The following is a 24,141-nucleotide window of genomic DNA, read 5'->3' as shown; positions in this document are numbered from 1 at the left end:
TAATGAAAATGCCTGGACAGATTAGAATTCTTCCACTGAGCTGGCATAGTAGGCACGGGGAATGTCCAAGTGAAAAGCACACGGAGACCATGGTGGTGGTAGAAGTGCTGGGAGCTGTCTGCTCCAAAGCCTCCTTATTACATATTATCTCCTCTTCCCCCCAAGTCCATTAACAGGACAATAGGACGTCAATGAGTCTGCAAAGGCCAGGTGCTACTGCCTTAGGCCTGATTCCTGAGTGCTCAGCTAAAGCAATGTAAATCAGCTCCACAGCCCACAACATATTCCCCCTTCTGTATTAAAGCAGACTTGAATGCGCCTGTCTTAGGTTGTGGACTCTCAGGTTTAACAGCCTTACCCGTCATGAGGAATCTCCGTAGCATGACGGAGTCCCTGTCTTAGGTCGGTCCATTCCTGTGTCCATCTTACCCGTCACTGGCTGCCTTTGAACGCGTTGTCTGCTGCAGCTGCTCAAACCATACTTGGGGAGGCTGGCAAACCTGTTCCAGGGCTAGGAGTGACATCAACTCAGTAGCAATGAGCAAACACCAGTTCCCGGGCTTGAGAAAACAAAGCACTTCACAGGTGAAACATATATAAAAGGCACAATGGGAGACAAGAGGCCATGAACTTAGGAGCAACACAGCTCAGTAGCAATGAGTAGACAGCAGTTCCCAGTCTTGGGAAAACATTTTGCACTTGCACAGATGATACACCAGAAATGCATACAATACAACAGAAAGGCATACGATGGAGTACACGAGGCTTAGACAAAATCTAACAATATCTGCTATTTCTTTTCCAACAAATCAACCCACAGTCACAGCATAAGCATTCTCACCCGCTCATGTTCATCAGTAAAGTCCTGTTGTTCCATAACTCTGGCAGTCTGTTCTGCGACCTTGTTACTGGCTATGATGGTCGCCGTTATGCCAAAGTCTCTTTTATTCTTATTCAGTCCCAACAGGCACAGGCAGGATTCAGGGCAGCTGCAGGATAACAGCAGAATCGTAATTGTCATTCCAGCATGCTGTCAGGGTGCACCGGAACTTGGTGTCATTCACTTCAGAAGTATCTCCTGTACAGTCAAGGGGTCCTTCCACATAACATAACCCTTCTGCTTCTGGTATCCAAGCAAAGGAAGGTGGAGCTGCATCCAGGTGACTGTAGACATCCGCCGGGCCCTGCCTCAATGGGAAGCTCCTTGTGGCCCTGCCTCATTGGAACAATGTCCTCACATCCTTGTGTCTCCCACATCCACTGCACGGACCCCAACATAGCACGGAGGATGACTGGGCCGGAGAACAATACGAAAAGGAGAATAATTAGTGCAATTCCTAAATTTATACAAAATGAAAACAGTAGCAGTATCATATCATAGTTCAGGCAAATTTACAGGTAACATTACATATGAGGACCTTCTCAAGACAACAAAAGTATCAGGCATCAAGTAACAATTAACAATGCACTAGTACAAATTACAGTGTATACAGAACCATCTCAGGGAAGCTGGAAGGAGCTTAAGGCTCCATCTTGTAAGGGAGGAATGTTACTTATCAACAGTCCTTTTGGAAGTGGCTTGAGTTCTGTGCAGAGATGTCTTCCGTGGTAGAAGGTAGTCAGCAGATGTACGCATGACGTGTCCTCATGGCAGGTGTTGATCTTCAGACTCAGCCTTTAAAACAGTTCCGGGTGGAAGTGTCTGTCGATCCCAGCAAGCGTAGCATGGAGGCTAGAGAAGCTCTTTCCGTTGTTATGGCCACAGGGAGGCAAGAAGGAGAGATAGCACCCTGGTACCTAGCTTGCTATTCTTCCTCTGGGCCTCTGGGAAAGTGGGCTGTAGAGGCAATCCTTGGGATTTTAGGTCCATAAGTTAGCCACACCTATATAAACTCTGGAGATCTAACTGTATATTCTGAGAGGCCCTTTGGAGTTTTTGGAGAGGAAGTATAAGAGAAGTGAAGGAAAAGTTAAAATAATTAAAAATAATTATATAGATCACGCTCAGTAACAATATCAGGTGAAAACCATCAAAAAACAGCCTTAGAGAATATTTGCCCAAAGGTCCAATGTTTGCTATAAATTTAAAATAAAGGCACATACCCAAGTAACACATTGAAAAAGGCAATGAGAGTATAACATGAGAAACCTGGCCATAAGTGAACTTAAGCAAAAAGCATATGGCTGACTAAAAAACATTTTCAATGATAGTCTGAGATTTAAATTAAGTGAGCCAAAAAACAATATTAGCTTAGCACAATAAAGTAGCTTCAATAATGATCTAAGAGCTTTAGACATTTAAAATTATAAACTGGTTAGAATTACCCTATTGTTTGTAGTAAAATAAGTTTGCATGGTTATTCAGATGGTTTACAAATATAGAATAGAAAATGGATTATAGTAAAAATTTTACCAAGATGGCTTAGGAAACATATATCAGACAAGTATATCTGTTCTTTAAATAATTTTTGTTACAAAACCTTTAAGAGTTAGTTAAAAGTATAGTATTTCCCAAATAGCAAATGCAGTAATGTATAATAACAATTAAGAACTGTTTTGTAATAACTGTAGCTGGGAAAAAATGGCATAAAACTAAGATCTATCATGTACCCATTTCTCATCTGATCTCAAGGAACATTGAAGACAAACAATAAAACAAACACGCGCACACATATACATTCTCCCTCTTTTTTTTTTTTTTAAACTATAGAGGAGTATAAGAGTAAAATTTCAAACAATTTTAACAAAAAGACGTACAGCAAGACAGACATATGTGGCCACCACACTCACTCAATTTTAAATAGCTAATAAGCCATGACTTCTCATATCCTGACTCAAGAAGTTGTGTTGCATCCAGTCCTCTCAAGTCCCAGATGAGTACTCAAGACAAGCAAATTTGGATGATGAGGTACCTGTATATAGGCAGAGGTCAGTGCAAATCCTGCGAGCCAGGAAGCCAGGACTGGCAGTGGGGCCGTGTTAATCATCACGGTGGCCTCCCCAGACTACTGAGTCAGGCTCTAGAACTCAGGATGGCTACTACCCTCTGACTGAGGCCTCCAAGATGTTACAAAGTGCACAAGAGATCATGTCAGATAAATTTAGGATTAACTAAGGCGCCTTTATAAACCAAGCTTGGTGATAGCATTACCCATTAGAAAATTACTAAGTGAAAGTCAACAATGATAATTCAGTCTGAACTGAAACCCCTGAGAGGAAAAAATTGGTCATTACTGAAGACCCTGATTTTAGTTATCTGAGCAATATAAATTAGCCTAAGAGATAAGCAGTCAACAGCCTAGACATATTTATAAAACCGTAAACATTTATCCTTTTCTGGCTTTTTTGTTGTTAAGCATTACCTGTCCTGGAACTCTTGGAAATACAGAAATTTGAATTAACTTCTGTAAAAAAAAAAATTGTTTTATAGTAGTATATTGATATGACAAAATTTTGCCCCACTTGGTATCTGGCAGTATCTTTAATACAATCCAAATGCTTACTCAGTTGCATCTATTAAATAAAACTTTTGAATTTTTAAAATGCATATCAAGGATGTCAAGATCTATAACATCTAGTTGAAACAGAATCTTTATATAACGCAATATAGATTAGACGTAATTATTGGCATTAAGTGATCTCTTTAAATACCTATAAAATAAGTACATAACTTTTATCAATCTTAAGCAATGTGAGCATATTGAAAGGCAGAAAACACAAAGATTACTTCAATATAGAATCTTATCATATTCTGAGACGCTTCAGCAAGGTCAGATCTGGAGTTCACTGGAGCTAACTAGAAAAATTTGATCATTAATTATATAAAAATAATTAAGATGTTATAATATTTGGTTTTAAAACTTTGTTGTTATGTCAGAGGATCAGATTTTAATTCCATGAATCAATGATGAACGTATTAAAAAACGCTGCAAACAGTATGTTAAAGACTATATCTATAAATATAAAGACTAGCAGATAAATGCATGGGTGCATCCCATACCTGGAAAAAATTTAACAGTGAATTAAATGTTACTTATTTATTCGGTTACAGTTTACATTTGGTGTAAATGTTACACTTTCAAAGCAATGCCTTAAACAATACCTTAATATTTATATTCCTAAGATTCAAAAATTCAATATAAAAGTTTAATAGAGTTAGAAAAGAGATGTCAATTATGAAAAAACATTGTTTATGAAGTACAAGAGGCTAGGTGTTCTTCTGGGGACCCAGTTTAGTTTATCTCCCATCACTCTGCTCTTGGCTAAAAAAGGATGGAGGAATGCTTGACAAAGGAATTAAAACAAAATACCTGCTGAAGAGAAGAGAATTTAACCCTGAAGTTGCTGGGCAGGAAGAGGAACTTCTGTAGAAGATGCTTGCTGTGAAATGGCAGGGGGGTGGAAATGTAAATTGGATAAGATCTAGAGCCCTAGTCAGCAAGTCCAAGCTCTGTGGAAAAAGAAAGCATTCCCTCCTCCAAAAGTTACGAGGAGACCATGTCCTTCCCATTGGCCTGTAAGGACGTTTTCAAAATCTATGATTAAAAAAGTTGTTTTGTTATATGACCATCTGTAAAGACTAAAGAAGCAGGTTAAAGAAACAAAAAAGGTTAAAAACAAAGGAGTTAAGAAACAAATCTTTTGAAATATAACCAAATGACTTTTAACAAAATGTAAGAGAGGATTTTCAGCTAACTAGTTTGAAATTGAATCTACCAGGGTTAAGAGTGCTATTTGTCTTATCTCAACCTTGGGTATTAAAAAAAGTAAGCTGTTTAGAGCTATAAGGAATAATTATTTACATCTTTGCCAAAAAAGCTCCTTATTCTTATGACAGCTCTTTGTAATTAAGGTGGAGCTCAAAGCACAATAAGAAGTAATAATTTTTTATACATGAAAAGAGATGGAGCCACTCTAATAACCCTTGTTGCTACGAGCATCCAGTTGGGATACGAACAGTAGGTAGTATAATTAATTGCCAATAAAAATACCAACTTTTAATTAGCATATCCACAATCAATATCAGGTTTTAAGTCTGTTACTCTTCTACAGGCACAGCTTGGGTAAGATAATGCTGTCTTTTAAACCTCTGATTGTTCAAGGCCCAAGACTGGCCCCGCCACGAGTTTCCTGACCACAGGCGCTGGCCATTATGATCAATTTTAGATTTGCATTTACATACTTTTGCCCAATGATCCTTAGCAGCATAGGTGCCACACTTTTGAGCTAAAAGAGATGCTGTTCGGCATTGCTTTGGAAGGTGGCTGGGTTTCCCACAATTATGACATTTAAATCTATTTTGCTTTAGTCTATTTTGCTTTAACCCATTGCTTAAGGTAGCACTCAACATTTTAGTTTTGTACCTTTCAGAGACAATATCCATACATGACCCTATTACTTGGGGGGCCCAGGACTGGGCCCTCCCGTTTCCCTGCTTCTGAGCCTGTACAGACTGATTACTCAATTTAGATCGACTGCGAGGCAATAGAACTGTTCCATTCTTGTGAAATTTAGACTGACAAGCCTTCTGCCAATGAAATCCCTTCTCACACCGTGGACAGACAGTGCGAGGAATATTTAAATTGGGGCTAGCAATGTCCCTATAAGTTTCTTCCTGTTTGAAATTTTGAGATGAGTTTCTGGCAGGACAACTGTGGCTAAAATGCCCTACTCCACCACAAGAATAGCAATTGTTTCTTTTTTTACGTCTTTGATTGCCTCTTATGTTCTTTAAAATCTGAATCGCAGTTTGACCTTGAAGAGCTGCAGCAATAGTTAACCCTTGAACGTAAGATGGAGTTACCTCGGCACAAGCTCGAACATAGTCTGACAACTTTCCTTTCCTTCTCACTGGCTGAATTAACGTTTGGCAAGTTGGAGTAGCATTTTCAAAAGCTAACTGTTTAACTATAAGATCTGTAGCTGTACTGTTAATTACTGTCCGGCTCACCGCTTCTGTGAGTCGAGCTACAAAATCTTCAAAAGGCTCCTCAGCTTTCTGTTTAACATTTATAAAACCTGAAGACTTTTGATCTGGAGGTGGCAGGCGTTTCCATGCTCCCAATGCGAGGGAGGAGATAAGCTGTAGAGTCTCCTTAGGCAGAGTAAGTTGTTCTGAAATGCCAAGATGAGTGCCCTGTCCTAAAAGCATGTCTAAGGTAAAAGAAGGTTTGCCACACCTCACAGATCCCTGAGACTTTACTTCTGCCTTTGCTAATTCCTCATACTCCATTTTCCACACAAGGAAGTCTCCTCCTGTGAGGCAAGCCTTGGCAGTCTGAAACCAATCATACGGAGTCATCCACTTTGCTCCTAAGCTCTCCACCATTGCCATAGTGTACGGGGAGTTTGGCCCGTAGTCTGAGACAGCATGCTTTAGTTCTTTAATAAGCTTATAAGGCAACGGTTCCCATTCAGGTTCATCCCATTCGTAAATCACAGGAAAACAGAAAAAATCGCCTTCCTTATGAGCTTGCTGCATTGCTCCTTTAAAACCAATCTTTGCTAGATCTAGTCTATCTGGAAACGGCTTGGAATGCTTAGCCGAATACCTTGAAGGCTTGTGATTAACAGCAGGAGACCTTTTATCATGTAATTCAGCCATTTGCCCCTTTTCACAATCTCTAACTCCTGGTTCAAATATTTCTGGTTTAAAAAAATCTTCCTCATCTGTTAAACATTCCTGGTCAGTTTTACAATATTTTACATTATCTTCAGGACAGACACTTTCTATTGAGCCATAACTAAGGTCTAAGCCTCCCTTCTCAGGATCAATAAGGGGAGTATGTTCTCTCCGCTGAGCTGAAGGTGCGGGATAAGGCTCGAGTCCCACATCTAATGCCTGCCTTAAAGCATTCCAAATGGCATATGCAGAGGATGGCATGCCCACTCTTCCATTATTCCGATACCACCTTTTCATATCATTCCCTACCTGATCCCATGTGTGTAAGTCTAAACTGCCCTGCTCAATAAACCACGGGCTAACTTTTTGTACAAATTGTAAAAATTCTAATAATTGCTTTCTGCTAACTTTAATGCTCTTCCTATGTAAGGTATGTTTAATAATATCAGCATATAAACTTCTTTCACTAGAATCACTCTGGCCCATTTTTACAGCACAGAGGGTACAAGACTTCTCAAAAACTGTTCTGACTGTTCACCCCTCCTAACCTGACCTTCTGTCAGGGGGTCTGCAGTGCCCTGGGTGAAGTCCTGTCCACGCCGCAAAGAGAAAGAAAAGACCTACCTTCGTCGAGTCACTCACGTTGGGCGCCACTTGCCGGAGTCCAGCTCCAGCCTGGGTTTCGGAACTCGGGAAGGGTGCGTGGACGAGGCGCAGAAAGAAAGAGACGGATCACTAGGTTTCCATGATGATAGTGGACACGGCAATAAAGCCGTCTGCTTTATTTATACAGAATCAGTTAAACTCTGGCTCAGACTTTCCACGTCATGGTCAAGTGGGTGTTTCTAAGGACAACCATGCCATCTGCTTTATCCAAAAACAATAGGAATTCCTGCTACAATTCTTATCCTACAACCTAATCTTGTATTACAAAGAAAAGGAGAACCTAAAGATTAAGGAAAGGATGAAACCCTAAACACAGGTCCCTTGATTAGCATAAGGTCAATGGGGACACCCAAAACAGTAGGAATAATAGAAGGCCCTTTTGTAAGACATTATCATTGACATTAACCTCCAAGTTCACATTGTGTAAAAAGCCAGTCTCACAATAATGAAAATGCCTGGACAGATTAGAATTCTTCCACTGAGCTGGCATAGTAGGCACGGGGAATGTCCAAGTGAAAAGCACACGGAGACCATGGTGGTAGTAGAAGTGCTGGGAGCTGTCTGCTCCAAAGAATCCTTATTACATATTATCTCCTCTTCCCCCCAAGTCCATTAACAGGACAATAGGACGTCAATGAGTCTGCAAAGGCCAGGTGCTACTGCCTTAGGCCTGATTCCTGAGTGCTCAGCTAAAGCAATGTAAATCAGCTCCACAACCCACAACAGAGCTCCATGTTCGTTTTGTGTGGGTGCTGAAGCTGATTGATTCCATCCCCATGGGCTCAATGGGCATGGGACCAGAAGTGACCCAACAGGGTTTCCTAGATAGCTGCCAGGACAGCTGATAGTATGTGAAGTTCATGAGGCAGGTGGAGTTGTTTTTTCAGTGGAAGAGCTGTGCTGCTGCTTCGGGCAGTTGCCATTCACCAACAGACTCCCTTCCCTAGGTGTCATATCCATTTTCAGACATATGTGCTGCCAGAGCACTTGGTTTCCATGGCAGCGGGAAATGGCTTGGGCACTGAACTTGTCTTTGGCCGTCGAGTTTTGAGAGCCTTGAGTGAGGAGTAGGTGCTGAAGCTGCTTGATTCCATCCCACTGGGCTCAATGGGCATGGGACCGGAAGTGACCCAACAGGGTTTCCTACATAGCTGCCAGGACAGCTGATGGTATGTGAAGTTCATGAGGCAGGTGGAGTTGTTTTGGCAGTGGAAGAGCTGTGCTGCTGCTTCGGGCAGTTGCCATTCACCAGCACACTCCCTTCCCTAGGTGTCATATCCAATTTCAGACATATGTGCTGCCAGAGCACTTGGTTTCCATGGCAGCGGGAAATGGCTTGGGCACTGAACTTGTCTTTGGCCGTGGATTTTTGAGCGCCTTGAGTGAGGAGCTCCATGTTAGTTTTGTGTGGGTGCTGAAGCTGCTTGATTCCATCCCACTGGGCTCAATGGGCATGGGACCGGAAGTGACCCAACAGGGTTTCCTAGATAGCTGCCAGGACAGCTGATGGTATGTGAAGTTCATGAGGCAGGTGGAGTTGTTTTGGCAGTGGAAGAGCTGTGCTGCTGCTTCGGGCAGTTGCCATTCACCACCACACTCCCTTCCCTAGGTGTCATATCCACTTTCAGACATATGTGCTGCCAGAGCACTTGGTTTCCATGGCAGCGGGAAATGGCTTGGGCACTGAACTTGTCTTTGGCCGTGGAGTTTAGAGCACCTTGAGTGAGGAGCTCCATGTTCGTTTTGTGTGGGTGCTGAAGCTGCTTGATTCCATCCCACTGGGCTCAATGGGCATGGGACCGGAAGTGACCCAACAGGGTTTCCTAGATAGCTGCCAGGACAGCTGATGGTATGTGAAGTTCATGAGGCAGGTGGAGTTGTTTTGGCAGTGGAAGAGCTGTGCTGCAGCTTCGGGCAGTTGCCATTCACCAGCACACTCCCTTCCCTAGGTGTCATATCCACTTTCAGACATATGTGCTGCCAGAGCACTTGGTGTCCATGGCAGCAGGAAATGGCTTGGGCACTGAACTTGTCTTTGGCCATGTAGTTTTAAGCACCTTGAGTGAGGAGCTCCATGTTAGTTTTGTGTGGGTGCTGAAGCTGCTTGAATCCATGCCACTGGGCTCAATGGGCATGGGACCAGAAGTGACCCAACAGGGTTTCCTAGATAGCTGCCAGGACAGCTGATGGTATGTGACGGTCATGAGGCAGGTGGAGTTGTTTTGGCAGTGGAAGAGCTGTGCTGCTGCTTCGGGCAGTTGCCATTCACCAACACACTCCCTTCCCTAGGTGTCATATCCACTTTCAGACATATGTGCTGCCAGAGCACTTGGTTTCCATGGCAGCGGGAAATGGCTTGGGCACTGAACTTGTCTTTGGCTGTGGAGTTTTGAGCGCCTTGAGTGAGGAGCTCCATGTTCGTTTTGTGTGGGTGCTGAAGCTGCTTGATTCCATCCCACTGGGTTCAATGGGCATGGGAACAGAAGTGATCCAACAGGGTTTCCTAGATAGCTGCCAGGACAGCTGATGGTATGTGAAGTTCATGAGGCAGGTGGAGTTGTTTTGGCACTGGAAGAGCTGTGCTGCTGCTTCGGGCAGTTGCCATTCACCAGCATACTCCCTTCCCTAGGTGTCATATCCACTTTCAGACATACGTGCTGCAAGAGCTCTTGGTTTCCATGGCAGCGGGAAATGGCTTGGGCACTGAACTTGTCTTTGGCTGTGGAGTTTTGAACGCCTTGAGTGAGGAGCTCCATGTTCGTTTTGTGTGGGTGCTGAAGCTGCTTGATTCCATCCCACTGGGCTCAATGGGCATGGGACCGGAAGTGACCCAACAGGGTTTCCTAGATAGCTGCCAGGACAGCTGATGGTATGTGAGGTTCATGAGGCAGGTGGAGTTGTTTTGGCAGTGGAACAGCTGTGCTGCTGCTTCGGGCAGTTGCCATTCACCAATACCCTTCCTTTCCTAGGTGTCATTTCCACCTGCAGACATATGTGCTGCCAGAGCACTTGGTTTCCATGGCAGCGGGAAATGACTTGGGCACTGAACTTGTCTTTCGTCATGTACATTCGAGCACCTTGAGTGAGGAGCTCCATGTTCGTTTTGTGTGGGTGCTGAAGCTGCTTGATTCCATCCCACTGGGCTCAATGGGCATGGGACCTGAAGTGACCCAACAGGGTTTCCTAGATAGCTGCCAGGACAGCTGATGGCATGTGAAGTTCATGAGGCAGGTGGAGTTGTTTTGGCACTGGAAGAGCTGTGCTGCAGCTTCGGGCAGTTGCCATTCACCAACACCCTCTCTACCCTAGGTGTCATATCCACTTTCAGACATATGTGCTGCCAGAGCACTTGGTTTCCATGGCAGCGGGAAATGGCTTGGGCACTGAACTTCTCTTTGGCCTTGGAGTTTTGAGCGCCTTGAGTGAGGAGCTCCATGTTCGTTTTGTGTGGGTGCTGAAGCTGCTTGAATCTATCCCACTGGGCTCAATTGGCATGGGACCGGAAGTGACCCAACAGGGTTTCCTAGATAGCTGCCAGGACAGCTGATGGTATGTGAAGTTCATGAGGTAGGTGGAGTTGTTTTGGCACTGGAAGAGCTGTGCTGCTGCTTTGAGCAGTTGCCATTCACCAGCACACTCCCTTCCCTAGGTGTCATATCCACTTTCAGACATATGTGCTGCCAGAGCACTTGGTTTCCATGGCAGCGGGAAATGGCTTCGGCACTGAACTTGTCTTTTGCTGTGTACATTCGAGCGCCTTGAGTGAGGAGCTCCATGTTCGTTTTGTTTGGGTGCTCAAGCTGCTGTATTGTATCCCACTTCGCGCAATGGGCATGGGACCGGAAGTGACCCAACAGGGTTTCCTAGATAGCTGCCAGGACAGCTGATGGCATGTGAAGTTCATGAGGCAGGTGGAGTTGTTTTGGCACTGGAAGAGCTGTGCTGCAGCTTCGGGCAGTTGCCATTCACCACCACCCTCCCTTCCCTAGGTGTCATATCCACTTTCAGACATATGTGCTGCCAGAGCATTTGGTTTCCATCGCAGCCGGAAATGGCTTGGGCACTGAACTTGTCTTTGGCTGTGGAGTTTTGAGCGCCTTGAGTGAGCAGCTCCATGTTCGTTTTGTGTGGGTGCTCAAGCTGCTTGATTCCACCCCACAGGGCTCAATGGGCATGGGACCGGAAGTGACCCAACAGGGTTTCCTAAACAGCTGCCAGGACAGCTGATGGTATGTGAAGTTCATGAGGCAGGTGGAGTAGTTTTGGCACTGGTAGAGCTGTGCTGCTGCTTCGGGCAGTTGCCATTCACCAGCAAACTCCCTTCCCTAGGTGTCATATCCACTTTCAGACATATGTGCTGCCAGAGCACTTGGTTTCCATGGCAGCGGGAAATGGCTTGGGCACTGAACTTGTCTATGGCCGTGGAGGTTTGAACGCCTTGAGTGAGGAGCTCCATGTTAGATTTGTGTCGGTGCTCAAGCTGCTTGATTCCATCCCACTGGGCTCAATGGGCATGGGACCGGAAGTGACCCAACAGGGTTTCCTAGATAGCTGCCAGGACAGCTGATGGTATGTGTGTTCATGAGGCAGGTGGAGTTGTTTTGTCAGTGGAAGAGCTGTGCTGCTGCTTCGGGCAGTTGCCATTCACCAACACACTCCCTTCCCTAGGTGTCATATCCACTTTCAGACATATGTGCTGCCAGAGCACTTGGTTTCCATGGCAGCGGGAAATGGCTTGGGCACTGAACTTGTCTTTGGCTGTGGAGTTTTCAGCGCCTTGAGTGAGGAGCTCCATGTTCGTTTTGTGTGGGTGCTCAAGCTGCTTGTTTCCATCCCACTTTGCTCAATGGGCATGGGACCGGAAGTGACCCATCAGGGTTTCCTAGATAGCTGCCAGGACAGCTGATGGTATGTGAAGTTCATGAGGCAGGTGGAGTTGTTTTGGCAGTGGAAGAGCTGTGCTGCTGCTTCCGGCAGTTGTCATTCACCAGCACAGTCCCTTCCCTAGGTGACATATCCACTTTCAGATATATGTGCTGCCAGAGCACTTGGTTTCCATGGCAGCGGGAAATGGCTTGGGCACTGAACTTGTCTTTGGCCGTGGAGTTTTGAGCGCCTTGAGTGAGGAGCTCCATGTTCGTTTTGTGTGGGTGCTGAAGCTGCTTGATTCCATCCCACTGGGCTCAATGCGCATGGGACCGGAAGTGACCCAACAGGGTTTCCTAGATAGCTGCCAGGACAGCTGATGGTATGTGAAGTTCATGAGGCAGGTGGAGTTGTTTTGGCACTGGAAGAGCTGTGCTGCTGCTTCGGGCAGTTGCCATTCACCACCACACTTCCTTCCCTAGGTGTCATATCCACTTTCAGACATATGTGCTGCCAGAGCACTTGGTTTCCATGGCAGCGGGAAATGGCTTGGACACTGAACTTGTCTTTGGCTGTGGAGTTTTGAGCGCCTTGAGTGAGGAGCTCCATGTTCGTTTTGTGTGGGTGCTGAAGCTGCTTGATTCCATCCGACTGGGCTCAATGGGCATGAGACCGGAAGTGAGCCAACAGGGTTTCCTAGATAGCTGCCAGGATAGCTGATGGTATGTGAAGTTCATGAGGCAGGTGGAGTTGTTTTGGCACTGGAAGAGCTGTGCTGCTGCTTCGGGCAGTTGCCATTCACCAGCACACTCCCTTCCCTAGGTGTCATATCCACTTTCAGACATATGTGCTGCCAGAGCACTTGGTTTCCATGGCAGCGGGAAATGGCTTGGGCACTGAACTTGTCTTTGGCCATGGTGTTTTGTTCGCCTTGAGTGAGGAGCTCCACTTTCCCTTTGTGTGGGTGCTGAAGCTGCTGTATTCTATCCCACTGGGCTCAATGCGCATGCGACCGGATGGGACCCAACAGGGTTTCCTAGATAGCTGCCTGGACAGCTGATGGTATGTGAAGTTCATGAGGCAGGTGGAGTTGTTTTGGCAGTGGAAGAGCTGTGCCGCTGCTTCGGGCAGTTGCCATTCACCAGCACACTCCCTTCCCTAGGTTTCATATCCACTTTCAGACATATGTGCTGCCAGAGCACTTGGTTTCCATGGCAGCGGGAAATGGCTTGGGCACTGAACTTGTCTTTGGCTGTGGAGTTTTGAGCGCCTTGAGTGAGGAGCTCCATGTTCGTTTTGTGTGGGTGCTCAAGCTGCTTGATTCCATCCCACTGGGCTCAATGGGCATGGGACCATAAGTGACCCAACAGGGTTTCCTACATAGCTGCCAGGACAGCTGATGGTTTGTGAAGGTTATGAGGCAGGTGGAGTTGTTTTGGCAGTGGAAAAGCTGTGCTGCTGCTTCAGGCAGTTGCCATTCACCAACACACTCCCTTCCCTAGGTGTCATATCCACTTTCACACATATGTGCTGCCAGAGCACTTGGTTTCCATGGCAGCGGGAAATGGCTTGGGCACTGAACTTGTCTTTGGCTGTGGAGTTTTGAGCGCCTTGAGTGAGGAGCTCCATGTTCGTTTTGTGTGGGTGCTGAAGCTGCTTGATTCCATCCCACTGGGCTCAATGGGCATGGGACCCGAAGTGACCCAACAGGGTTTCCTAGATAGCTGCCAGGACAGCTGATGGTATGTGAAGTTCTTGAGGCAGGTGGAGTTGTTTTGGCAGTGGAAGAGCTGTGCTGCTGCTTCGGGCAGTTGCCATTCACCAGCACACTCCCTTCCCTAGGTGTCATATCCACTTTCAGACATATGTGCTGCCAGAGCACTTGGTTTCCATGGCAGCGGGAAATGGCTTGGGCACTGAACTTGTCTTTGGCTGTGGAGTTTTGAGTGCCTTGAGTGAGGAGCTCCATGTTCGTTTTGTGTGGGTGCTGAAGCTGTTTGAATCTATCCCACTTTGCTCAAAGGGCATGCCACCGGAAGTGACCCAACAGCGTTTCCTAGATAGCTGGCAGGACAGCTGATGGTATGTGAAGTTCATGAGGCAGGTGGAGTTGTTTTGGCAGTGGAAGAGCTGTGCTGCTGCTTATGGCAGTTGCCATTGACCAGCACACTCCCTTCCCTAGGTGTCATATCCACTTTCAGACATATGTGCTGCCAGAGCACTTGGTTTCCATGGCAGCGGGAAATGGCTTGGGCACTGAACTTGTCTTTGGCCGTGGAGTTTTGAGCGCCTTGAGTGAGGATCTCCATGTTCGTTTTGTGTGGGTGCTGAAGCTGCTTGATTCCATCCTACTGGGCTCAATGCGCATGGGACCAGAAGTGACCCAACAGGGTTTCCTAGATAGCTGCCAGGACAGCTGATGGTATGTGAAGTTCATGTGGCAGGTGGAGTTGTTTTGGCAGTGGAAGAGCTGTGCTGCTGCTTCGGGCAGTTGCCATTCACCAGCACACTCCCTTCCCTAGGTGTCTTATCCACTTTCAGACATATGTGCTGCCAGAGCACTTGGTTTCCATGGCAGTGGAAAATGGCTTGGGCACTGAACTTGTCTTTGGCTGTGGAGTTTTGAGCGCCTTGAGTGAGGAGCTCCATGTTAGATTTGTGTGGGTGCTGAAGCTGCTTGATTCCATCCCACTGGGCTCAATGGGCATGGGACCGGAAGTGACCCAACAGCGTTTCCTAGATAGCTGCCAGGAAAGCTGATGGCATGTGAAGTTCATGAGACAGGTGGAGTTGTTTTGGCACTGGAAGAGCTGTGCTGCTGCTTCAGGCAGTTGCCATTCACCACCACACTCCCTTCCCTAGGTGTCATATCCACTTTCAGACATATGTGCTGCCAGAGCACTTGGTTTCCATGGCAGCGGGAAATGGCTTGGGCACTGAACTTGTCTTTGGCCATGGTGTTTTGTTCGCCTTGAGTGAGGAGCTCCACTTTCCCTTTGTGTGGGTGCTGAAGCTGCTGTATTCTATCCCACTGGGCTCAATGCGCATGGTACCAGAAGTGACCCAACAGGGTTTCCTAGATAGCTGCCTGGACAGCTGATGGTATGTGAAGTTCATGAGGCAGGTGGAGTTGTTTTGGCAGTGGAAGAGCTGTGCCGCTGCTTCGGGCAGTTGCGATTCACCAGCACACTCCCTTCCCTAGGTTTCATATCCACTTTCAGACATATGTGCTGCCAGAGCACTTGGTTTCCATGGCAGCGGGAAATGGCTTGGGCACTGAACTTGTCTTTGGCTGTGGAGTTTTGAGCGCCTTGAGTGAGGAGCTCCATGTTCGTTTTGTGTGGGTGCTCAAGCTGCTTGATTCCATCCCACTGGGCTCAATGGGCATGGGACCAAAAGTGACCCAACAGGGTTTCCTACATAGCTGCCAGGACAGCTGATGGTATGTGAAGGTTATGAGGCAGGTGGAGTTGTTTTGGCAGTGGAAGAGCTGTGCTGCTGCTTCAGGCAGTTGCCATTCACCACCAGACTCCCTTCCCTAGGTGTCATATCCACTTTCACACATATGTGCTGCCAGAGCACTTGGTTTCCATGGCAGAGGGAAATGGCTTGGGCACTGACCTTGTCTTTGGCTGTGGAGTTTCTAGGGCCTTGAGTGAGGAGCTCCATGTTCGTTTTGTGTGGGTGCTGAAGCTGCTTGATTCCATCCCCCTGGGCTCAATGGGCATTTGACCGGAAGTGACCCAACAGCGTTTCCTAGATAGCTGGCAGGACAGCTGATGGTATGTGAAGTTCATGAGGCAGGTGGAGTTGTTTTGGCACTGGAAGAGCTGTGCTGCTGCTTCGGGCAGTTGCCATTGACCAGCACACTCCCTTCCCTAGGTGTCATATCCACTTTCAGACATATGTGCTGCCAGAGCACTTGATTTCCATGGCAGCGGGAAATGCCTTTGGCACTGAACTTGTCTTTGGCTGTGGAGTTTTGAGCGCCTTGAGTGAGGAGCTCCATGTTCGTTTTGTGTGGGTGCTGAAGCTGCTTGTTTTCATCCCACTGGGATCAATGGGCATGGGACCGGATGTGACTCAACAGGGTTTCCTAGATAGCTGCCAGGACAGCTGATGGTATGTGAAGTTCATGAGGCAGGTGGAGTTGTTTTGGCAGTGGAAGAGCTGTGCTGCTGCTTCGGGCAGTTGTCATTCACCAGCACACTCCCTTCCCTAGGTGTCATATCCACTTTCAGACATATGTGCTGCCAGAGCACTTGGTTTCCATGGCAGCGGGAAATGGCTTGGGCACTGAACTTGTCTTTGGCTGTGGAGTTTTGAGTGCCTTGAGTGAGGAGCTCCATGTTCGTTTTGTGTGGGTGCTGAAGCTGTTTGAATCTATCCCACTTTGCTCAAAGGGCATGCCACCGGAAGTGACCCAACAGCGTTTCCTAGATAGCTGGCAGGACAGCTGATGGTATGTGAAGTTCATGAGGCAGGTGGAGTTGTTTTGGCAGTGGAAGAGCTGTGCTGCTGCTTATGGCAGTTGCCATTGACCAGCACACTCCCTTCCCTAGGTGTCATATCCACTTTCAGACATATGTGCTGCCAGAGCACTTGGTTTCCATGTCCGCGGGAAATGGCTTGGGCACTGAACTTGTCTTTGGCCGTGGAGTTTTGAGCGCCTTGAGTGAGGATCTCCATGTTCGTTTTGTGTGGGTGCTGAAGCTGCTTGATTCCATCCTACTGGGCTCAATGCGCATGGGACCAGAAGTGACCCAACAGGGTTTCCTAGATAGCTGCCAGGACAGCTGATGGTATGTGAAGTTCATGTGGCAGGTGGAGTTGTTTTGGCAGTGGAAGAGCTGTGCTGCTGCTTCGGGCAGTTGCCATTCACCAGCACACTCCCTTCCCTAGGTGTCTTATCCACTTTCAGACATATGTGCTGCCAGAGCACTTGGTTTCCATGGCAGTGGAAAATGGCTTGGGCACTGAACTTGTCTTTGGCTGTGGAGTTTTGAGCGCCTTGAGTGAGGAGCTCCATGTTAGATTTGTGTATGTGCTGAAGCTGCTTGATTCCATCCCACTGGGCTCAATGGGCATGGGACCGGAAGTGACCCAACAGCGTTTCCTAGATAGCTGCCAGGAAAGCTGATGGCATGTGAAGTTCATGAGACAGGTGGAGTTGTTTTGGCACTGGAAGAGCTGTGCTGCTGCTTCAGGCAGTTGCCATTCACCACCACACTCCCTTCCCTAGGTGTCATATCCACTTTCAGACATATGTGCTGCCAGAGCACTTGGTTTCCATGGCAGCGGGAAATGGCTTGGGCACTGAACTTGTCTTTGGCTGTGGAGTTTTGAGCGCCTTGAGTGAGGAGCTCCATGTTCGTTTTGTGTGGGTGCTGAAGCTGCTTGATTCCATCCGACTGGGCTCAATGGGCATGGGACCGGAAGTGAGCCAAAAGGGTTTCCTAGATAGCTGCCAGGATAGCTGATGGTATGTGAAGTTCATGAGGCAGGTGGAGTTGTTTTGGCACTGGAAGAGCTGTGCTGCTGCTTCGGGCAGTTGCCATTCACCAGCACACTCCCTTCCCTAGGTGTCATATCCACTTTCAGACATATGTGCTGCCAGAGCACTTGGTTTCCATGGCAGCGGGAAATGGCTTGGGCACTGAACTTGTCTTTGGCCATGGTGTTTTGTTCGCCTTGAGTGAGGAGCTCCACTTTCCCTTTGTGTGGGTGCTGAAGCTGCTGTATTCTATCCCACTGGGCTCAATGCGCATGCGACCGGATGGGACCCAACAGGGTTTCCTAGATAGCTGCCTGGACAGCTGATGGTATGTGAAGTTCATGAGGCAGGTGGAGTTGTTTTGGCAGTGGAAGAGCTGTGCCGCTGCTTCGGGCAGTTGCCATTCACCAGCACACTCCCTTCCCTAGGTTTCATATCCACTTTCAGACATATGTGCTGCCAGAGCACTTGGTTTCCATGGCAGCGGGAAATGGCTTGGGCACTGAACTTGTCTTTGGCTGTGGAGTTTTGAGCGCCTTGAGTGAGGAGCTCCATGTTCGTTTTGTGTGGGTGCTCAAGCTGCTTGATTCCATCCCACTGGGCTCAATGGGCATGGGACCAAAAGTGACCCAACAGGGTTTCCTACATAGCTGCCAGGACAGCTGATGGTATGTGAAGGTTATGAGGCAGGTGGAGTTGTTTTGGCAGTGGAAGAGCTGTGCTGCTGCTTCAGGCAGTTGCCATTCACCACCAGACTCCCTTCCCTAGGTGTCATATCCACTTTCACACATATGTGCTGCCAGAGCACTTGGTTTCCATGGCAGAGGGAAATGGCTTGGGCACTGACCTTGTCTTTGGCTGTGGAGTTTTGAGCGCCTTGAGTGAGGAGCTCCATGTTCGTTTTGTGTGGGTGCTGAAGCTGCTTGATTCCATCCCCCTGGGCTCAATGGGCATGGGACCGGATGTGACCCAACAGGGTTTCCTAGATAGCTGCCAGGACAGCTGATGGTATGTGAAGTTCTTGAGGCAGGTGGAGTTGTTTTGGCAGTGGAAGAGCTGTGCTGATGCTTCGGGCAGTTGCCATTCACCAGCACACTCCCTTCCCTAGGTGTCATATCCACTTTCAGACATATGTGCTGCCAGAGCACTTGGTTTCCATGTCCGCGGGAAATGGCTTGGGCACTGAACTTGTCTTTGGCTGTGGAGTTTTGAGCGCCTTGAGTGAGGAGCTCCATGTTCGTTTTGTGTGGGTGCTGAAGCTGCTTGAATCTATCCCACTTTGCTCAAAGGGCATGGGACCGGAAGTGACCCAACAGCGTTTCCTAGATAGCTGGCAGGACAGCTGATGGTATGTGAAGTTCATGAGGCAGGTGGAGTTGTTTTGGCAGTGGAAGAGCTGTGCTGCTGCTTCGGGCAGTTGCCATTGACCAGCACACTCCCTTCCCTAGGTGTCATATCCACTTTCAGACATATGTGCTGCCAGAGCACTTGATTTCCATGGCAGCGGGAAATGCCTTTGGCACTGAACTTGTCTTTGGCTGTGGAGTTTTGAGCGCCTTGAGTGAGGAGCTCCATGTTCGTTTTGTGTGGGTGCTGAAGCTGCTTGTTTTCATCCCACTGGGATCAATGGGCATGGGACCGGATGTGACTCAACAGGGTTTCCTAGATAGCGGCCAGGACAGCTGATGGTATGTGAAGTTCATGAGGCAGGTGGAGTTGTTTTGGCAGTGGAAGAGCTGTGCTGCTGCTTCGGGCAGTTGTCATTCACCAGCACACTCCCTTCCCTAGGTGTCATATCCACTTTCAGACATATGTGCTGCCAGAGCACTTGGTTTCCATGGCAGCGGGAAATGGCTTGGGCACTGAACTTGTCTTTGGCCGTGGAGTTTTGAGCGCCTTGAGTGAGGAGCTCCATGTTCGTTTTGTGTGGGTGCTCAAGCTTCTTGATTCCATCAAACTGGGCTCAATGGGCATGGGACCGGAAGTGACCCAACAGGGTTTCCTAGACAGCTGCCAGGAGAGCTGATGGTATGTGAAGTTCATGAGGCAGGTGGAGTTGTTTTGGCAGTGGAAGAGCTGTGCTGCTGCTTCGGGCAGTTGCCATTCACCACCACACTCCCTTCCCTAGGTGTCATATCCACTTTCAGACATATGTGCTGCCAGAACACTTGGTTTCCATGGCAGGGGGAAATGGCTTGGGCACTGAACTTGTCTTTGGCTGTGGAGTTTTGAGCGCCTTGAGTGAGGAGCTCCATGTTCGTTTTGTGTGGGTGCTGAAGCTGCTTGATTCCATCCCACTGGGCTCAATGGGCATGGGACCGGAAGTGACCCAACAGCGTTTCCTAGATAGCTGCCAGGACAGCTGATGGTATGTGAAGTTCATGAGGCAGGTGGAGTTGTTTTGGCAGTGGAAGAGCTGTGCTGCTGCTTCGGGCAGGTGCCATTCACCAACACACTCCCTTCCCTAGGTGTCATATCCACTTTCAGACATATGTGCTGCCAGAGCACTTGGTTTCCATGGCAGCGGGAAATGGCTTGGGCACTGAACTTGTCTTCCGCCGTGTAGGTTTGAGTTCCTTGAGTGAGGAGCTCCATGTTCGTTTTGTGTGGGTGCTGAAGCTGCTTGATTCCATCCGACAGGGCTCAATGGGCATGGGACCGGAAGTGCCCCAACAGCGTTTCCTAGATAGCTGCCAGAACAGCTGATGGTATGTGAAGTTCATGAGGCAGGTGGAGTTGTTTTGGCAGTGGAAGAGCTGTGCTGCTGCTTAGGGCAGTTGCCATTCACCACCGCACTCCCTTCCCTAGGTGTCATATCCACTTTCAGACATATGTGCTGCCAGAGCACTTGGTTTCCATGGCAGCGGGAAATGGCTTCGGGACTGAACTTGTCTTTGGCCATGGAGTTTTAGGCGCCTTGAGTGAGGAGCTCCATGCTATATTTGTGTGGGTGCTGAAGCGGCTTGTTTTCATCCCACTGGGAACAATGGGCATGGGACCGGATGTGACTCAACAGGGTTTCCTAGATAGCTGCCAGGACAGCTGATGGTATGTGAAGTTCATGAGGCAGGTGGAGTTGTTTTGGCAGTGGAAGAGCTGTGCTGCTGCTTCGGGCAGTTGTCATTCACCAGCACACTCCCTTCCCTAGGTGTCATATCCACTTTCAGACATATGTGCTGCCAGAGCACTTGGTTTCCATGGCAGCGGGAAATGGCTTGGGCACTGAACTTGTCTTTGGCTGTGGAGTTTTGAGCGCCTTGAGTGAGGAGCTCCATGTTCGTTTTGTGTGGGTGCTCAAGCTTCTTGATTCCATCCCACTGGGCTCAATGGGCATGGGACCGGAAGTGACCCAACAGGGTTCCTAGATAGCTGCCAGGACAGCTGATGGCACGTGAAGTTCATGCGGCAGGTGGAGTTGTTTTGGCAGTGGAAGAGCTGTGCTGCTGCTTCGGGCAGTTGCCATTGACCAGCACACTCCCTTCCCTAGGTGTCATATCCACTTTCAGACATATGTGCTGCCAGAGCACTTGGTTTCCATGGCAGCGGGAAATGGCTTGGGCACTGAACTTGTCTTTGGCCATGGTGTTTTGTTCGCGTTGAGTGAGGAGCTCCACTTTCCCTTTGTGTGGGTGCTGAAGCTGCTGTATTCTATCCCACTGGGCTCAATGCGCATGCGACCGGATGGGACCCAACAGGGTTTCCTAGATAGCTGCCTGGACAGCTGATGGTATGTGAAGTTCATGAGGCAGGTGGAGTTGTTTTGGCAGTGGAAGAGCTGTGCTGCTGCTTCGGGCAGTTGCGATTCACCAGCACACTCCCTTCCCTAGGTGTCATATCCACTTTCACACATATGTGCTGCCAGAGCACTTGGTTTCCATGGCAGCGGGAAATGGCTTGGGCACTGAACTTGTCTTTGGCTGTGGAGTTTTGAGCGCCTTGAGTGAGGAGCTCCATGTTCGTTTTGTGTGAGTGCTGAAGCTGCTTGATTCCATCCCACTGGGCTCAATGGGCATGGGACCGGAAGTGACCCAACAGGGTTTCCTAGATAGCTGCCAGGACAGCTGATGGTATGTGAAGTTCTTGAGGCAGGTGGAGTTGTTTTGGCAGTGGAAGAGCTGTGCTGCTGCTTCGGGCAGTTGCCATTCACCAGCACACTCCCTTCCCTAGGTGTCATATCCACTTTCAGACATATGTGCTGCCAGAGCACTTGGTTTCCATGGCAGCGGGAAATGGCTTGGGCACTGAACTTGTCTTTGGCTGTGGAGTTTTGAGCGCCTTGAGTGAGGAGCTCCATGTTCGTTTTGTGTGGGTGCTGAAGCTGCTTGAATCTATCCCACTTTGCTCAAAGGGCATGGGACCGGAAGTGACCCAACAGCGTTTCCTAGATAGCCGCCAGGACAGCTGATGGTATGTGAAGTTCATGAGGCAGGTGGAGTTGTTTTGGCAGTGGAAGAGCTGTGCTGCTGCTTCGGGCAGTTGCCATTGACCAGCACACTCTCTTCCCTAGGTGTCATATCCACTTTCAGACATATGTGCTGCCAGAGCACTTGATTTCCATGGCAGCGGGAAATGGCTTGGGCACTGAATTTGTCTTTGGCCGTGGAGTTTTGAGCGCCTTGAGTGAGGAGCTCCATGTTCGTTTTGTGTGGGTGCTGAAGCTGCTTGATTCCATCCTACTGGGCTCAATGCGCATGGTACCAGAAGTGACCCAACAGGGTTTCCTAGATAGCTGCCAGGACAGCTGATGGTATGTGAAGTTCATGTGGCAGGTGGAGTTGTTTTGGCAGTGGAAGAGCTGTGCTGCTGCTTCGGGCAGTTGCCATTCACCAGCACACTCCCTTCCCTAGGTGTCATATCCACTTTCAGACATATGTGCTGCCAGAGCACTAGGTTTCCATGGCAGCGGGAAATGGCTTGGGCACTGAACTTGTCTTTGGCTGTGGAGTTTGGAGCGCCTTGAGTGAGGAGCTCAAAGTTCGTTTTGTGTGGGTGCTGAAGCTGCTGTTTTCTATCCCACTGGGCTCAATGGGCATGGGACCGGATGTAACCCAACAAGGGTTCCTAGATAGCTGCCAGGACAGCTGATGGTATGTGAAGTTCATGAGGCAGGTGGAGTTGTTTTGGCAGTGGAAGAGCTGTGCTGCTGCTTAGGGCAGTTGCCATTCACCACCGCACTCCCTTCCCTAGGTGTCATATCCACTTTCAGACATATGTGCTGCCAGAGCACTTGGTTTCCATGGCAGCGGGAAATGGCTTGGGCACTGAACTTGTCTTTGGCCATGGAGTTTTAGGCGCCTTGAGTTAGGAGCTCCATGCTATATTTGTGTGGGTGCTGAAGCTGCTTGTTTTCATCCCACTGGGATCAATGGGCATGGGACCGGATGTGACTCAACAGGGTTTCCTAGATAGCTGCCAGGACAGCTGATGGTATGTGAAGTTCATGAGGCAGGTGGAGTTGTTTTGGCAGTGGAAGAGCTGTGCTGCTGGTTCGGGCAGTTGTCATTCACCAGCACACTCCCTTCCCTAGGTGTCATATCCACTTTCAGACATATGTGCTGCCAGAGCACTTGGTTTCCATGGCAGCGGGAAATGGCTTGGGCACTGAGCTTGTCTTTGGCCGTGGAATTTTGAGCGCCTTGAGTGAGGAGCTCCATGTTCGTTTTGTGTGGGTGCTGAAGCTGCTTGATTCCATCCCACTGGGCTCAATGGGCATGGGACCAGAAGTGACACAACAGGGTTTCATAGATAGCTGCCAGGACAGCTGATGGTATGTGAAGTTCATGAGGCAGGTGGAGTTGTTTTGGCAGTGGAAGAGCTGTGCTGCTGCTTCGGGCAGTTGCCATTCACCAACACACTCCCTTCCCTAGATGTCATATCCATATTCAGACATATGTGCTGCCAGAGCACTTGGTTTCCATGGCAGCGGGAAATGGCTTGGGCACTGAACTTGTCTTTGGCCGTGGAGTTTTGAGCGCCTTGAGTGAGGAGCTCCATGTTCGTTTTGTGTGGGTGCTGAAGCTGCTTGATTCCATCCCACTGGGCTCAATGGGCATGGGACCGGAAGTGACCCAACAGGGTTTCCTAGATAGCTGCCAGGACAGCTGATGGTATGTGAAGTTCATGAGGCAGGTGGAGTTGTTTTGGCAGTGGAAGAGCTGTGCTGCTGCTTCGGGCAGTTGCCATTCACCACCACACTTCCTTCCCTAGGTGTCATATCCACTTTCAGACATATGTGCTGCCAGAGCACTTGGTTTCCATGGCAGCGGGAAATGGCTTGGGCACTGAACTTGTCTTTGGCTGTGGAGTTTTGAGCGCCTTGAGTGAGGAGCTCCATGTTCGTTTTGTGTGGGTGCTGAAGCTGCTTGAATCTATCCCACTTTGCTCAAAGGGCATGCGACCGGAAGTGACCCAACAGGGTTTCCTAGATAGCTGCCAGGACAGCTGATGGTATGTGAAGTTCATGAGGCAGGTGGAGTTGTTTTGGCACTGGAAG

The sequence above is a fragment of the Ochotona princeps genome, chromosome 1 (genome assembly GCF_030435755.1).
Source record: "Ochotona princeps isolate mOchPri1 chromosome 1, mOchPri1.hap1, whole genome shotgun sequence".
Lineage (NCBI taxonomy): Eukaryota > Metazoa > Chordata > Mammalia > Lagomorpha > Ochotonidae > Ochotona > Ochotona princeps.
Note: the sequence above shows the minus strand (reverse complement) of the source record.